The following is a 16,411-nucleotide window of genomic DNA, read 5'->3' on the forward strand; positions in this document are numbered from 1 at the left end:
ACCCCTTCAGCTCTGGAATTAACCTAGTGAATCTCCTCGGCACACCCTCCAGCACCAGTACGTCCTTTCTCAAGTAAGGAGACCAAAACTGAAGACAATACTCCAGGTGTGGCCGCACTAACACCTTATACAATTGCAACATAACCTCCCTAGTCTTAAACTCCATCCCTCTAGCAATGAAGGACAAAATTCCATTTGCCTTCTTAATCACATGTTGCACTTGTAAACCAACCTTCTGTGACTCATGCACTAGCACACCCAAGTCTCTCTGAACAGCGGCATGCTTAATATTTTATTGTTTAAATAATAATCCCGTTTGCTGTTATTCCTACCAAAATGGATAACCTCACATTTGTCAACATTGTATTCCATCTGCCAGACCCGAGCCCATTCACTTAACCTATCCAAATCCCTCTGCAGACTTCCAGTATCCTCTGCACTTTTCGCTTTACCACTCATCTTAGTGTCATCTGCAAACTTGGACACATTGCCCTTGGTCCCCAACTCCAAATCATCTATGTAAATTGTGAACAATTGTGGGCCCAACACGGATCCCTGAGGGACACCACTAGCTACTGATTGCCAATCAGAGAAACACCCATTTATCCCAACTCTTTGCTTTCTATTAATTAACCAATCCTCTATCTATGCTACTACTTTACCCTTAATGCCATGCATCTTTATCTTATGCAGCAACTTTTTGTGTGGCACAAAATGATGATGGGCAAAAGCACCAGAGGAAACACGGGCAAATCTTTCATGCATCAATTTAGAGGAAGCAAAAGGGAGTAGAAATAATTGGATAGCTCTTCCAAAGAGCTGGCATAGAACTTGGGCATTCACACAGTCTATGCAGTCTGGAGCTCATTGCAGTTATCCAGTCTGAAATTTTGCAGCTATATGACCACTGGTACTTCAACCGTGGTTAGGGCAATGAGTCATGATATGTAAATTCGGTAAATTGGAAATCTCAATTGTGTTGTTGCTAATCAATACAGAATGAGAACCAGCCTTTTCTTTAAATGGATGGGGCAAAGTTTGGAGGTCGCCACCGAGAGCTGATTTATCAAATCTTTTCTGTCTCATTTTGAATTGTCTTTGGCAAAAGTCTAAGAGTGAGTTATCAATTGGGCAGTGTGCGTACAGTTTCTAAGGTGGTGTTTCAGAGTCAGAGGTTGGGGTAGAAAGGATCTGCAGTGTAAATTATGTTACCCACTTGGATCTTAGCAAAAGCAGATGCTGGGTTTAATTTGCCAGGATATATCAGCACACACTTTTCAGTATTAAATTCCATCTGTTGCCCGCCAATTCTGCTAGCTTAGAGCTTTTCAGTTGGCCACATAGCCCCACTCTATCCTGATAGCATAGCAAACTTTACCTTTCTAAGTATGTTTCTAATTCTCTTTTTAAAGTTACCACAGAACCTTCTCCCACCAGTCTCCAGAAGTGAATTCCAGAGCAATAAAGCATCTAATGCTAAGAGTAAAGCATCTAATTGGCTGTTTGGCAGAAAAAATGTGTTTCTTAGTGCCCAGAATGTATTTGTAAACAGATTACTGCCTAGCATAAGAGCTTGGCTTCAAAGTGTTGGTTTGCATGTGTTGTATCTCACACGGTGCACTTGTAAACTACTTTTGAAAAAGAGCGTCAAATTTATTTAAATTTAAACACTGCATATTGCAATATCTTCCCAGCATCTTTGTTTTCAGAGATTTTATTTTGTAAATTATTCTGTGCTGGAATCTTGAAGGGAATGCAGGAATGAAGGGACCAGGGATTTTACCTACATGAGCCTTTTGAAGGTGACAGGACAAATAGATAAAGCAGTTTTTTAGACAATGTGATCCTGGGCTTTGTTAATGGAGATGGAGACATAAAAGGTATAAAGCAAAATGTGTTAAATGCATCACTGCACATTTGTTGGTATTAAATTCCATCTGCTGTTGTCTGCCCATTCTACTGGCTTAGAACTATCCAATTAGTTTCATAGCCTCACTTTATCCCAATAACATTCAAATATTTTCCTTTTTAAGTTTATATTCTATTCTCTTTTGTAAGAGACTACAGAACATCCACCTGACTTCCGGAAGTGAATCCAGATGATCACAACTTGCTAGGTAAAAAGAAGTCTAATCTCCCTTCTGGTTCTTCTGTCTGGTTACCCTTACAATGGAAACAGTTTCTATCCATATACCAAACCCCTCAGTTCTGAAAACATCTTAAATCTACTCGTAACCTTCTCTGCTCCTCTAGCATAGGAAGGATATGGGATGGGTGGCATGGGATGAGTGAGAGGGAGGGATGGCATCAAAGGGTGACATGGAAAGGATGAATGGCTTGTGATGGGAGGCATGGGAATGATGAAAAGACATGGGGGGGGGGGGGGAGATGGGAAGGATTGGGTGGCAAAGGGGGGAGAGTGGATGGCACCGGGATGAGATGATGGAACTGGTTAAACATGATATTTTGACAGCAATCATTTTGTGCGTTTCCATTAGTATGACAGTAATTCAAACAAGAATGAATTACCCAGTCATTAATCATTTTAACAATTCTAAACCATTTACTCCCTACCATACATGAAATTAAGAATTTTTAATTTTGTTCTGACAACCTTAAAATATTAAATTCTCAAGTGCCCATCTTTCATTTTTTTTATTACATTATGTTTGATATTAAGAGTCGGGCATTTCTTTTCTTTTGGACGTTGTCTTAATTGGACAAATTAACCAGGGAGCAACAAGCATAGAATGTTGTAATTAGTACTTATAATGGGAAGGAGAAGGGCTCCTATCATTTATCTAAACTGTATTGAAATATATTGCCCAGTGCATCTTCAAATCTTCAAACAAGCACTTGTCTTCAAAATGCGAGCACTTTGCATTATAATGGGAAGGAGAAGGGCTCCTATCATTTATCTAAACTCCACGGAAATATATTGCCCAGTGCATCTTCAAAACGTCAAACAAGCACTTGTCTCCAAAATGCTAGCCACTTTGCATTAAAGTACACCCCAGTGATTGGATGATCTATACAGACAAGTAGGGCCTCTGTTAATTCCTTTGACTCTGCTGTGATGGTTGATTTTAGTCTGTGTGGTGATGGATGTGCAGCAGTCAAAGTCAAAGCTACTGGGTGAGGGATTGGGGACAGTCAGCTACAGCTCTCAAAATCCTTCTCATCAGCAGGGTGCTGTTTTGGATATTCGGACCAGGTTTGGCTTGGAAGTCTCTGATTTTTATGGTTTGTTGATGCTTTTTCATTGGATCATGGCCACCTGAGTGAGATCAGAAGATTAATAATTATTTCCAATAGCAACAATAACATTTTCTTCAATAGGTACAAACATCAGGGACTTAAGAAGAGAGAAGGCTATCTTTTTCATTAGCCTGTCAAGCCTGCTTTCTCATTCAGTTAGATCAAGACCGACCTGTATCTTAATTTCACCTACCCGCCTTGGTTCCATATCCCTTCATAATACCTTAGCCCAACAACAATCCACCCTTTTCCATTTTGAAATTTTTTATTCCCCCCCCCCCCCCCCCCCCCCCCCACCTCAAACAGATTTTTTTTCCCCGGTGGGTGGGGGAGAATGACTATTGGTCATAACATTGAATACAGGAGTTGGGATGTCTTGCTGAAGTTGTACAAGACATTAGTAAAGCCACACTAGGAATATTGTGTACCGTTCTGGCCACCCTATCATAGAAAGGATATTATTAAACTAGAAAGAGTGCAGAAAAGATTACCTAAGATGATACCAGGACTTAATGGTTTGAGTTATAAGGAGAGGCTGGATAGACTGGGACCCACCCTTCCATTGTCTTGCAGGATCACCATCTAATAAGGCTGGACCATGCAGTCATGTGTCCCTCCCCCCCCAGCCACCTGAAGATCTGGTGAGCACCAAACCGCTGCTGATGCACATCGGGTGGAGGCAGGAACGTCCAAGGGACACACAGGCGGAAGCCTACTGTCCTCACTTGGGTCCCAGCCAGATGCCAAGCCTCTGAACGAGGTTCTCCCAGAGCTGAGGCAGATGATAGGTCAGAGCCGTGAGATTCAGGAGGGGGTGTCTGCGACATTCCAGCAACTGCACGGCCGATTGGAGGAATCCCAAAGGTTTGAGACGCAGGAGATGGTGCTGACAATGCATGGCACCAGGGCCAAAACTGCTAGGGTTGTGATTCACAGTGACGTCCGCACCTTGAATGGTGGTGTCCAAGGCATGGCTTTGAAAACAGCAGGTTGCCTCTACTGTGATGTGCATCCTGAGAACACACTTAGATATAGAATCCGACCATGGAAGATTACAAAGAGTGAGGATCAGTGAGTGAGCACTGGTGATTCGCCATCTGTAGCTAGGGGGAATTAAAATCTGCCACAGTAAAATTCTCACTGTAAACGCATGTCACATTAATCTTCACCACAGGCCTGCCTGTACTACTGGCACAGTGGCCCAAGATCAAAAGCCCCCGTGCAGACCCTGTTCAGAGCATGGGTGTGAGCGCGCCATCATAGAAAGACAGGAGTCGGACTTTATCAGATCCTGAGAAATACCAGAGCTTTCCTCCTAGCGAGTGATCATCACTCTCCTGCCTTGTATGGTGACCCGCTGACAGATTCAAGACAGGCCTTGAGGGGTTAATGTAAGTACACATAGACTAGCTGGACACTAGAGGGAGCACTAGAGACATGACAGACAGACATTTAACCAATAGGTCAGTAAGATAGGACACGACCAATGGGCATTCACGAAACACACAGAGGTGACACGACCACAGGAGGGCATTACACCAACCCATATATAAAGGACACAGCGCACATGATCTTCCTCTTTCCAGTGGAGACACTCAGTGAGTACAGACACAAGGTTGATTCAACATCACACCCACCACGTGCATTGTAGCAGACTGGTTCGTCAGTCTGAGTAGCTATAGAAGGATTAACAGTAGATGCGAATCCGAGTAGGAGAATTGTAAATAGTTTAATAAACGTGTTGAAGTTATCTCCATGTCGGAACCTTCCTTTGTCAGAGTGAACATCAAGGAAGCAGCTTATGCTATGCCAAGAGCATAACAAGACAAGGCCGATCGCCCTGGAGGGATGTTGCATAGACCCTAACAGAGAGTAACAGGGTGGTCAGGGAGGGGGCGTTGAGATTAGGGGGAGGTGGGGGGAGGAATGGGAGAGGCGGGGAAGGAAATGGGGCGTTGAGCTGACGGCCATAGCCTCGTCCTAGGAGAATTTGGAGATGACGAGGGCCTCACTGGTCCTCCTCGCATGTCGGACCCTCGCTGCAGCCTATCCTCCATCTCCGGGCAGCACGGTATCACAGTGGTAGGCACAGTTGCTTCACAGCTCCAGGGTCCCAGGTATAATTCCTGGCTTGGGTCACTGTCTGTGCGGAGTCTGCACATTCTCCCCGTGTCCGGGTGGATTTACTCTGGATGCTCTAGTTTCCTCCCAAAATACATGCTGTTAGGTACTTTGGATATTCTGAATTCTCTCTCCGTGTACCCGAACAGATGCCGGAACGTGGCAACTAGAGGCTTTTCACAGCAACTTCATTGCAGTGGTAATGTAAGCCTACTTGTGACAATAAAGATTATTATTATTAATTCTCGGGATGCCGCTGCATTCAACTTCACTTTTGTTGTTCAGATTGAAATGAATCACTTCCGGTGGCGGCCAAGGAGGGGTAGGTCGCACAGTTGATAGCTCCCGTCTATAATGGACTTTTGGACCTTCCCCCCCCCCCCCCCTTTTTTTTGTGGAATTTTATGGGATAAAGCAGGGAAGAGTGAGACAGTAAGGAGAAATCCCCCTCCGGTGCATGGCGAATTGGACCAGAAGTGACCGTGTGAGACGACAAAGTCCGATAAGGGAGACGCAAGCAGAGCTGGTAACACGGGACAGCATGGCGGAGGGCAAGGGCCGCGGGGAGAAGGCACAGTGGTCAGCGGAGCAGCTGGTGAAGTTTTTTGAGGATTGCTTCGCCAAGTTGAAGAAGGACATACTGGACCTGATTTAAAGCTTTAATTGATCAAATGGTTCAGAATTAGGAAACCCATGGGAGAGCGATTCAGGAGGTCGAACAAAAGTTGTCCGAGCCCAAGGGGTATGTAACTGTGCTGGAAAGCAAGGTGGGGATGATGAACAACCGCCAGAAAAGAATGCAGGAGAAGCTGGAGGACCTGGAGAATAGGTCCAGTAGGCAGAATCTCAGAATTGTTGGCCTCCCTGAAGGCAGTGCGGGATCGGATGTGAGGGCCTATGTGACGGACATGTTGGAGAAGTTGATGGGGGCTGGGGCATTCCCTCGGCCCCTGGAATTGGACAGAGCCCTCTCCAGGAAGCCCAGAGCGAACGAACCGCCGATGGCCATGGTGGTATGTTTTCACCGTTTCATGGACAAGGAACATGTTTTGCGGTGGGCCAAGAAAGAATGGACCAGCAAGTGTGAGAACTGTGAGTTGCGCATTTATCAGTACCTGGGAACGGATTTGGCCAAGAGGCAAGCTGGGTTCAATCAGGCAAAAACGACCCTCTTTAAGAAGGGGGTGAAGTTCGGGATGCTGTACCCAGCCCGCCTGTGGGTCACACATGAGGAACGGGACTTCTACTTTGAAACGCCAAACGAAGTATGGACCTTTATTAAAGAAATGAAGCTGGAGACGAATTAAAAGACACTTAAGCCTTGGAGAAGTACTGTGGGAGCGATTTGTGGTGCTGGATTGTAAAAATTTAATTAGCGCTATGTAAAGAAGCTCTATGTGAAATAATGGGCTGTGTGGATGGTTAACGGTTGATCTGTCTTACAGGGACCTTGTTAGAGGGGAGATGAACTTTGAATTTAGTTCTGCTGTTTGGGTGACTATTTTTCAAAAGTGTTTGTTTCTTCACTTTTTTTTCTGTGTTGTTTATTTACTGGTGAATGTGATGCTTTTAAAATGTTTATTCATGTGGGAGGAAAGAGGAGAGTACAATAGGGAGACAGACTGCTTGGTGCCAGGGGCGGGAGCTATCAAGTCAGCATGGGTCAGCTGACTCTCTGAAGCGCAGTGGGGGGTGAACAGGTGTTAAGCTGGAGCTTGACCTGGGGGTTTGGGTTTTTAGTTTTGTTGCTAGGGGGGAGGGGGGGAGCTGATTTGCTGACGGGAGGAACTGTTACTCAAGAGGGCTCGTGTGTTCGCGCATTTGAGGGAACTGAAGGCAGACATGGCAATGCTACAAGAGACGCACCTAAAGGTTAGAGACCAGACGAGATTGAGGAAGGGGTGGGTTAGCCAAGTGTTCCACTCAGGACTGGACTCAAAGACCAGGGGATAGCGATCATGATCAGCAAACGAGTGGCATTCGAGGCAGAGAGAATTGTGTCAGACAAGGGGGGTAGGTACATAATGGTGAGTGCGAAGTTGGAGGGGGTGCGAGTGGTACTTGTGAACATATATGCTCCGAATTGGGACGACGTGGAATTTGAGGCAGGTGTCAGGTAAGATCCCAGACTTAGAATCACATAAGCTGATCATGGGAGGGGACTTCAACACAGTCATTGGTCCGGAATTGGACCAGTCAAAATCCAGGACAGGGAGGAGGCCAGCTGCGGCAAAGGAATTGAAGGGTTTTATGGAACAGATGGGAGCAGTAGACCCATGGAGGTTTGCACGGCTGGGGACGAAGGAGTTTTCCTTTTTTTCCATATGTCCACAAGGTATACTCTCGCATCGACTTTTTTGTTCTGAGCAGGAAGTTAATACCGAAGGTGGTGGATACTGAGTACTCGGCAATCACAGTGTTGGATCATGCCCCGCACTGGGTGGATCTACGGGTTAGTGTGGAGAGAGGGCAACGCCCGCTGTGAAGACTGGATGTGGGGTTGCTAGCGGACGAGGCGGTCTGTGGGCGGGTTAACAAGTCCATCTAGAACTAACTGGAAACAAATGATACGGGGGAGGTCTCTGCAGCGACGGTCTGGGAAGCTTTGAAGGCAGTAGTCAGAGGGGAATTAATCTCGATACGGGCCCAAAGAGAAAAGGTGGAACGGGCAGAGAGGGATAGGTTAGTGGAGGAGATACTCCAGGTGGACAGGAGATACTCGGAGGCCCCGGACGCCGGGCTACTGAGGGAGCGGCAGAGGTTACAGGTGGAGTTTGGGCTGTTGACCACAGTGAAAGCAGTGGAACAGTTGAGGAAGGCAAGGGGGGGGCGATCTATGAGTATGGGGAAAAGGCAAGCAGAATATTGGCGCACCAACTCAGGAAAAGAGAGGCGGCTAGGGAGATAGGTAAAGTAAGAGTAGAGATGGTAATACTGTCCTGGACCCAGCAGGGGTGAACGAGGTGTTTAAGGACTTTTATAGCAAATTATACAAGTCTGAACCCCTGGCTGGGGTGGAGGGGATGAGGCAATTTCTGTATCAGTTGAGGTTCCTGAGGGTGGGGGAGGACCTGGTGGTGGAGGGGCAGGGAGCCCCAATTGAGATTGAGGAAATAATCAAGGGGCTGGAGGTCATGCAGTCGGGCAAGGCCCGGGGGCCTGATGGCTACCCGGTGGAATTCGATAAGAAGTTTTCAGAGATATTGTGGCCACTACTGGTGAGGACATTTAACGAAGCAAGAGAGAAGGGAACCTCCCCCCAACAATGTTGTAGTCCTTGATTTCAGTGATCCTGAAATGGGAGAAGGATCCGGAACAATTCCCGTACCAGCCTCCCCGGACAGGCGCCGGAATGTGGCGACTAGGGGCTTTTCACAGTAACTTCATTGAAGCCTACTCGTGACAATAAGCGATTTTCATTTCATTTCATTTTCAATGCGGGTAATACAGGCCGATTTCTCGACTGAATGTGGATGCCAAACTGCTGGCTAAGATACTGGCCAGAAGGATCAAGGATTGTGTCCCGGGGGTGAAAGGGGAAGACCAGACAGGAATTGTTAAGGGCAGGCAACTCAAGGCCAATGTTCGAAGGCTTGTAGATGTTATTATGATGCCCTCAGAAGGAGAGGAGGCGGAGGTGGTGGTAGCGATGGATGCGGAGAAGGCTTTTGATCAGGGGGAGTGGAATTACTTGTGGGAGGCGCTGGGAAGGTTTGGGTTTGGTGAGGGCTTTATTGACTGGGTGCGGTTGCTCTATCGGGCACCAGTAGCGAGTGTGCGTGCAAACTGGCTGAGGTCGGGGTATTTTGAACTACACCGAGGGACGAGGCACGGGTGCCCCGTCTCCCCGTTACTGTTTGCTCTGGCCAGAGAACCATTGGCCATGGTGTCAAGAGCCTCTAGGAATTGCAACGGCTGCTTCGGGGTGGGGGGGGAGGTGGAAGGTGGAGCACCGGGTCTCGCTCTACGCAGATGACCTGCTCTTGTACATTTCGGACCCGTTGGAGGGGATGGGGGAAGTAATGCGAATCTTGGGGGAATTTGGCAATTTTCCGGGGTATAAATTGAACATGGGGAAAAGCGAGATGTTTGTGATCTAGGCAAGAGGGCAGGAGAAGAGATTAGGAGAGCTGCCGCTTAGAATGGTAGGGATGAGCTTTCAATATCTGGGAATCCAGGTGGCCCGGAAATGGGAGGTACTACACAAGTTAAACCTATCCCGGTTGGCAGAACAAATGGAAGGGGACTTTAAGAGATGGGACATGCTCCCGCTATCACTGGCGGGGAGGGTACAGACCGTGAAAATGACGGTCCTCCCCAGATTTCTGTGTGTCTTTCAGTGCCTCGCCATCTTTATCCCTAAGGCCTTTTTCAAGCGGGTGAATAAGATTATTTTGGGCTTTGTGTGGGCGAGTAAAACCCCGCGGGTGAAGAAAGTGTTGCTGGAGCGTAGTCGGGGGGAGGGTGGGTTGGCGCTGCCGAACTTCTGCAATTACTACTGGGTGGCTAATATCGCCATTATTTTGAAGTGGGTAGTGGGGGAGGGGTCGGCATGGGAGCGGATGGAGGCGGCGTCATGTAAAGACACCAGTCTGGTAGCATTGGTAAACGGCACCTCTGCCGTTCTCGCCGGCCCGATACGCCACAAGTCCGGTGGTAGTGGCGACTCTGAGGATCTGGGGGCAGTGGAGGAGATATGAGAGTGGAGGGAGAATTGATTTGGACCCCGATTTATAACAACCACAGGTTTGTACCGGGTAGGCTAGATGGCGGTTTCCGGAGTTGGCAGACGGCAGGAATTAGAAGGATGGGGGGATCTATTTATAGATGGGAGCTTTCCCAGCTTGAAAGCTTTGGATGATAAATTTAAATTGCCAGCAGGAAATGGTTTTGGGTATTTGCAGGTGCGTGACTTCCTGAGAAAACAGGTGCCGGCCTTTCCGCTGCTGCCCCCACGGAGGATACAGGATAGAGTAGTTTCAGGTACCTGGGTGGGAGAGGGGAAGGTATCGGATATTTACCAGGAGCTTTCGGAGGCGGAGAAAACTCCGGTGGAGGAGCTTAAGGGCATGTGGGAAGACGAGCTAGGAGAAGAGATAGAGGCGGGTCTATGGGCGGATACCCTAAACAGGGTTAATACCTCCTCATCGTGCGCCAGGCTTAGCCTGATACAATTTAAGGTAGTCCACCGGGTACACATGATAGTGGCTAGGATGAGCAAGTTTTTCGGGGTAGAGGATAGGTGTGCGAAGTTCGCGGGAAGCCCAGCAAATCATGGAGGGTGGGCCAGGTGAATCGCAAAATGGTTCGTGCCTGGCCCAAATCTAGATGTTACCCTCTCCCTCAATTCACCGGGTGTGCCTCGATGCGCGCCGGGCACAAATCAGTTGCTGAATCAAGCCCGATATCTCAGATTACAAAGTACTTTTTAAAAAAAAACATGCATCTAACTCCTGACTGCTTTGTACTTAATAAGCACTAATAAGAAAGTGTGCTTCGTACAGTCGATGTCCAGCACAAGTCCAAGATTGTAATAAGTTATTGTTCACCAATTAGTTCCATCCCCTCATGTTTATATTTAAAAATAAATGTTGCACTGCTGGGGAATGGAAATGGTTGTTGACTTTTTGGCAACTTGTGTTGGCATCAGGTACACTCAGATCAGAATAGAACCTCCTGATAAACAAAATAAAGACCCTTTCATTGTCAGCAACCTGATTGAATCCTAACTTCAGACCAACACCCTTATTTTTCCATTTATTCATAGACTTTCATAGAATTTACAGTGCAGAAGGAGGCCATTTGGCCCATCGAGTCTTGGAAAGAGCACCCTACCCAAGGTCAACACCTCCACCCTAGCCCCATAACCCAGTAACCCCACCCAACACTAAGGGCAATTTATCATGGCCAATCCACCTAATCTGCACATCTTTGGACTGTGGGAGGAAACCGGAGCACCCGGAGGAAACCCACGCACACGGGGAGGATGTGCAGACTCCGCACAGACAGTGACTCAAGCCGGAATCGAACCCGAGACCCTGGAGCTGTGAAGCGATTGTGCTGTCCACAATGCTACCGTGCTGGTACCGTACCTTGTGACATCAAAGTGCGATTGCCAACTTGTCCCAAATGTGGACATTTCTGAATTCTGGACTGCTGCCCACTGGGAAATGGATTAAAAGATGATTTTTTTTCCCCTTCCGTGTGATGTACATTTTGAACTCCAGTGAAGAACTAATATTGCTTTTTTTAAAATTTAGAGTACCCAATTAATTTTTTCCAATTAAGGGGCAATTTAGTATGGTCAATTCACCTACCCTGCACATCTTTTCTGCTGTGGGAGCGAAACCCATGCAAACACGGGGAGAATGTGCAAACTCCACACGGACAGTGACCCAGAGCCGGGATCGAACCTGGGACCTCGGCACCATGAGGCAGCAGCACTAACTACTGCCCCACTGTGCTGCCCACTAATATTGCTTTTGTTCATTCACAGGATGTGGGAGATAAGATTCCCAGTAAAAAGAACTAGTCCATGCAAATCCAGTTCCCACAACTCATAGAATCATAGAATTTACAGTGCAGAAGGAGGCCATTCGGTCCAATATGTCCGCAGCTGCCTTACTTCAGCACACAGCTCCAGCCTATCTCCATAGCCCTACCTTTGTTAAAATAAATTTAGAATACCCAATTCATATTTTCCAATTGAGGGGCAATTTAGCGTGGCCAATCCACCTAACCTGCAAATCTTTTCTGTTGGGGGAGCGAAACCCATGCAAAGACGGGGTGATTGTGCAAACTCCACACGGACAGTGACCCAGAGCCGGGATCGAACCTGGGACCTCGGCGCCATGAGGCAGCAGTGCTAATCACTGCGCCACCATGCTCTTCTGCCCCCCCAACCCGGTAGCCCTACCTAACCTTTTTGACACTAAGGGGAAATTTAATATTGTCAATCCACCTAACCTGCACATCTTTGGACTGTGGGAGGAACACACAGCACCCGGAGGGAACCCACGCAGACACTGGGAGAAAGTGCAAATTTCACACAGTCACCAGAAGCTGGAATTGAACCCAGGACCCTGTGCTAACCACTATGCCACAACTTTTACATTCCCATTAAAATCTATGTAACCGTCCAGACTCAACTGACTTTTGCTCTGATATCTGCCAAAATATCAATGTGCAACAGTAAAACACCAAAAGTTTAGAATTTGGCCCTTTTCCAACCAGAAACTGCCCTTTGTAACATAAACTCATGCCTGCATGCTCCATTGTTAATATCAAAGTGCTCCAACAATTCCCACTGTGGTGGCTCAGTTAATAGGGGCTGGTTTAGCACACTGGGCTAAATAGCTGACTTGTAATGCAGAACAAGGCAGCAGCGGGGGTTCAATTCCCATACCGGCCTCCCCGAACAGGCGGCGGAATGGGGTGTTTAACAGTAACTTAATTGAAGCAGTACTACTAAGTTGTTATTGTTATTATTATTATTATTATTTATTATTGTTCTTGTCTCCTTGAGACTGAGAGTTAGAAGTTCAAGGTCCACTCCAGTGCTTTGAGCATTAAATCCAGGCCAACTATCCCATTGCCATTACTGAGTGAGGGAGTGCAGCACTGCTGGAGGTACCTTCCTTTGGATGATGTGTTAAACTGAGTCCCCGTATTCCCACTCATGGATTTAAAGATCCCAGGAAGAGGAGCAGATAAGCTTTTTCTAGTGTCCTGGATCAATATTTAGCCAGAATCAGTAAAACAGATTATCTGGTCATTATCATACTGCCATTTGTGGGAACATATTGGTTGTTGTATTTTCTAAGTTTCAACGGGACAACTTTTCAAAAATAGAATGTTGGCTTTGAAGTGCATTGGGACATTGAATTTATAATCTTTTTATTAGTGTCACAAGTAGGCTTACATTAACACTGCAATGAAGTTACTGTGAAAATCTCCTAGTGTCCATATTCCGGCACCTGTTCGGGTACACAGAGGTACACAGAGGGAGAATTCAGAATGTCCAATTCACCTAACAAGCCGTCTTTCAGTACTTGTATGAGGAAACCGGAGCACCCCCACGTAAGTTTCTAGCATCTTTTCAGTTGCTTGCCTGAGCACAATATTGATGCTTGTACATTATAGAAAGACATTTGCTCCATATTAAGTCTGTGAAGCTCAGCTGTGTAATTTGCGATGCGTTTTTTTTCATTTTCTGGATATTTAATACAGAATATAGACTTGTGCAGGACAGTATTGTATAAGATATATAAATGTAGCTACACCTGTGGTTAGTCAGTTGGACAACATCAATCTCTGCATGAATGAGTCAGATTCTCGTGGCCTTGTTTATCCAATTTGGCAGTAGCTGAACTGTCCTATGACTAATAACTTTATAAAAGGCTTCATGAAATATTAATTGTGTTTAATAGTGGTTCCTTTCCTCTGGCACTGACAGTCTTCCAATAATAAGCACAGGAGGATCCACACACAGCTGAAAATTTTGATAATGACACAAACGCTCAAAACATTGTAAAGCAATGGAGTAACTGGAGATATTTATTTACAACAGTGTTTAAATTATTTTTTGGTTTCCTACAGTGCAGTGGGCATGTGAAATGGAGACTCGAGTGAAAGTGGAAGCATGATGAAATGTGATAGCTGTAGGTGTGTTGATACCTGTTGCTCTCTATGATGTATTCTACGACTGCAGGTTAGAGGTAGTTTAAATGAAAACATGGTTCAGATCTCTTGAGTATTTTATAAACAGAGACTTAGTACAAAAATCTAGTTGACATTCCAGTCAGTGGCAGCTCCGAGGAAATTCTACAGTGTTGAAGGTGTCATTTTTCAGATGATACATTGAACTGAGGCCCCATTTGCCCCCTCAGGTAGATGTTTGATATCTTGATGCCATTATTTCAAGACTGGGGGAAATGGTCTCCTTGGTGTCCTGGCCAATAATTAGTTCTCAATTATGCATCACGAAAAACAGATTATGTTCATTATCATGGTGTTTGTGAGAGCTAGCTGTGGGCAAATTGGTTGCCACATTTTCTGGTTATAATTCTAGGTTACGGGCCGAACTTTCAGGCTATGAGACTTGTCATGACCCCTGGTGCAGTGCGCGATGAATTCCAGCCCCACTTGACCTGAAATCGCAACACAAGTGAAATCAAATGTTATTTAAAATACCTGAGGACCTTGGCCCAATAAAATGTAGTCACTAGATTTGTAAGTTTAACACAGGACAGCACGATGGCTCAGTGGTTAGCACTGCTGCCTCAAGGTGGCGATGACCCGGGTTCAATACCTGCCCCGGGTCACTGTCATGTGGAGTTTACACATTCTCCCTGTGTCTGAGTGGGGCTCACCCCCACAACCCAAAAAGATGCAGCGTAGGTGAATTGGCCAGTTTATATTGCCCCTTAATTGGGGAAAAAAAAGAATTGGGTACTCTAAATTTATGGAAAAAAATTAAGTTTCACACAAAGAACCGTTCACTATTTAACAGCAATATAATTAAACTGACAAGAAATTAACTGATTGCCGAATACCCCTTACCCCACACCCACCCCTTTCCAAAGCGCCCCATATACTTGCATCACACACACAACTTCGAAGGAAAGAGTGATGGATAGGGGAAAAAAAGGATAAAGGATCTCCGATGCACATGATATTTTTCAGTTAACTCTTTCATGAATTCAAACTTTTGCTTTTATTCTTCTTTCTTCTAAGTTTGAGAGGGTTTCGCCTGACAAGGTTTTCCGCATTCTTTGTAGATTAAAGATCATTTCAACTATATTATAAAGATGTGCCAGGGACTCCATGGACCTACTTTTGCCAGCCTCCATGACCCACACTGGCCGACCTTTGCAGCACAAACCTTGTCCACTAATGTTTAGTGTGAAAGGGGAGTCTGTTTGGTCCTCACAATCTCACCCCAATCAGTTCCGTAGTAGGAGAGGGCAGTGCACATATCAGGTGCAGAGTTCAGCCAGTTCCTTTGTACCATCTTCATCTTTATGAGAATGGAAAATCTAACCTCGCACATGTAGGTGGTAGTGAAGGGTAATAGCAACAAATGCTTGATTTACTCGGCACTGAATACTCCTGGGAGATGCTACTGCAGAATTCTGACAGCCTCATGGACTTTTGGTGTGTTTTTAATGTGCTGTCACAGGTCGGGTACAGCAGCTTAATCTTTTCATTTGGAGTCGGCTGTTAGTTAATATCTGAATCTGAATCTGTGGTCTTAACCGCAAAATCTGTGGTCTTAACTGCAAAAGGAATTTTTCACCCACCACTTCACTTTCAAAATCTGAAACTTCTCTCATTCGCTAGTACTTCTCTGCATATTGGCACAATTGACGATAAAACCATACCTCAAAAAATCATCTTTGTACTTTAAAAAAAAAAAAAAAAAAATTTTTATTCTCCTTTTTCACAATTTCGCACATGAAATGAAATGAAAATCGCTTATTGTCACGAGTAGGCTTCAATGAAGTTACTGTGAAAAGCCCCTAGTCGCCACATTCCGGCGCCTGTCCGGGGAGGCTGGTACGGGAATCGAACCGTGCTGCTGGCCTGCTTTAAAAGCCACTGATTTAGCCCAGTGAGCTAAACCTGCCCCTGAGGGTTGCCTCCACATGAGGTGGAGGCATTCACTCTCCGGAGCACCTCGCACCAGACCCCCTCCTCTATAACCTCTCCCAACTCTGCCTCCCACTTTGCTTTGATCCCCTCCAGTGGTGCCTTATCCTTTTCCCACATAGCTCCGTACACCTCTGACACTGCCCCCTTCTCCAGTCCCCTTGCCGTCAGCACCTCCTTCAGCAACGTGGAAGCCGGTTCCTCCGGGAAGCTCTGTATCTCCTTCCTGGCAAAGTCCCGAACCTGCATGTATCTAAACATTTCCCCCGCTCCAGCCCACTCTTCGCTTCCAGCTCCCTCAATCCTGCAAATCAACCCCGAAGAAACAAATCTTTTAGCGTCTTAATCCCCTTCTCTTTGCATTTCCAAAAGCTTCCAACCC

The 16,411-nt window shown here is 46.2% G+C and overlaps 1 protein-coding gene across 1 annotated transcript in view; it reads left to right on the plus strand.

Annotated features, from left to right (window-relative positions):
* Window positions 1-16,411, plus strand: part of mgat4b (alpha-1,3-mannosyl-glycoprotein 4-beta-N-acetylglucosaminyltransferase B) — a 366,555-nt gene that overhangs the window by 69,865 nt on the left and 280,279 nt on the right. The window lies entirely within an intron of this gene.

Source organism: Scyliorhinus canicula, chromosome 4 (assembly GCF_902713615.1).
Source record: "Scyliorhinus canicula chromosome 4, sScyCan1.1, whole genome shotgun sequence".
Lineage (NCBI taxonomy): Eukaryota > Metazoa > Chordata > Chondrichthyes > Carcharhiniformes > Scyliorhinidae > Scyliorhinus > Scyliorhinus canicula.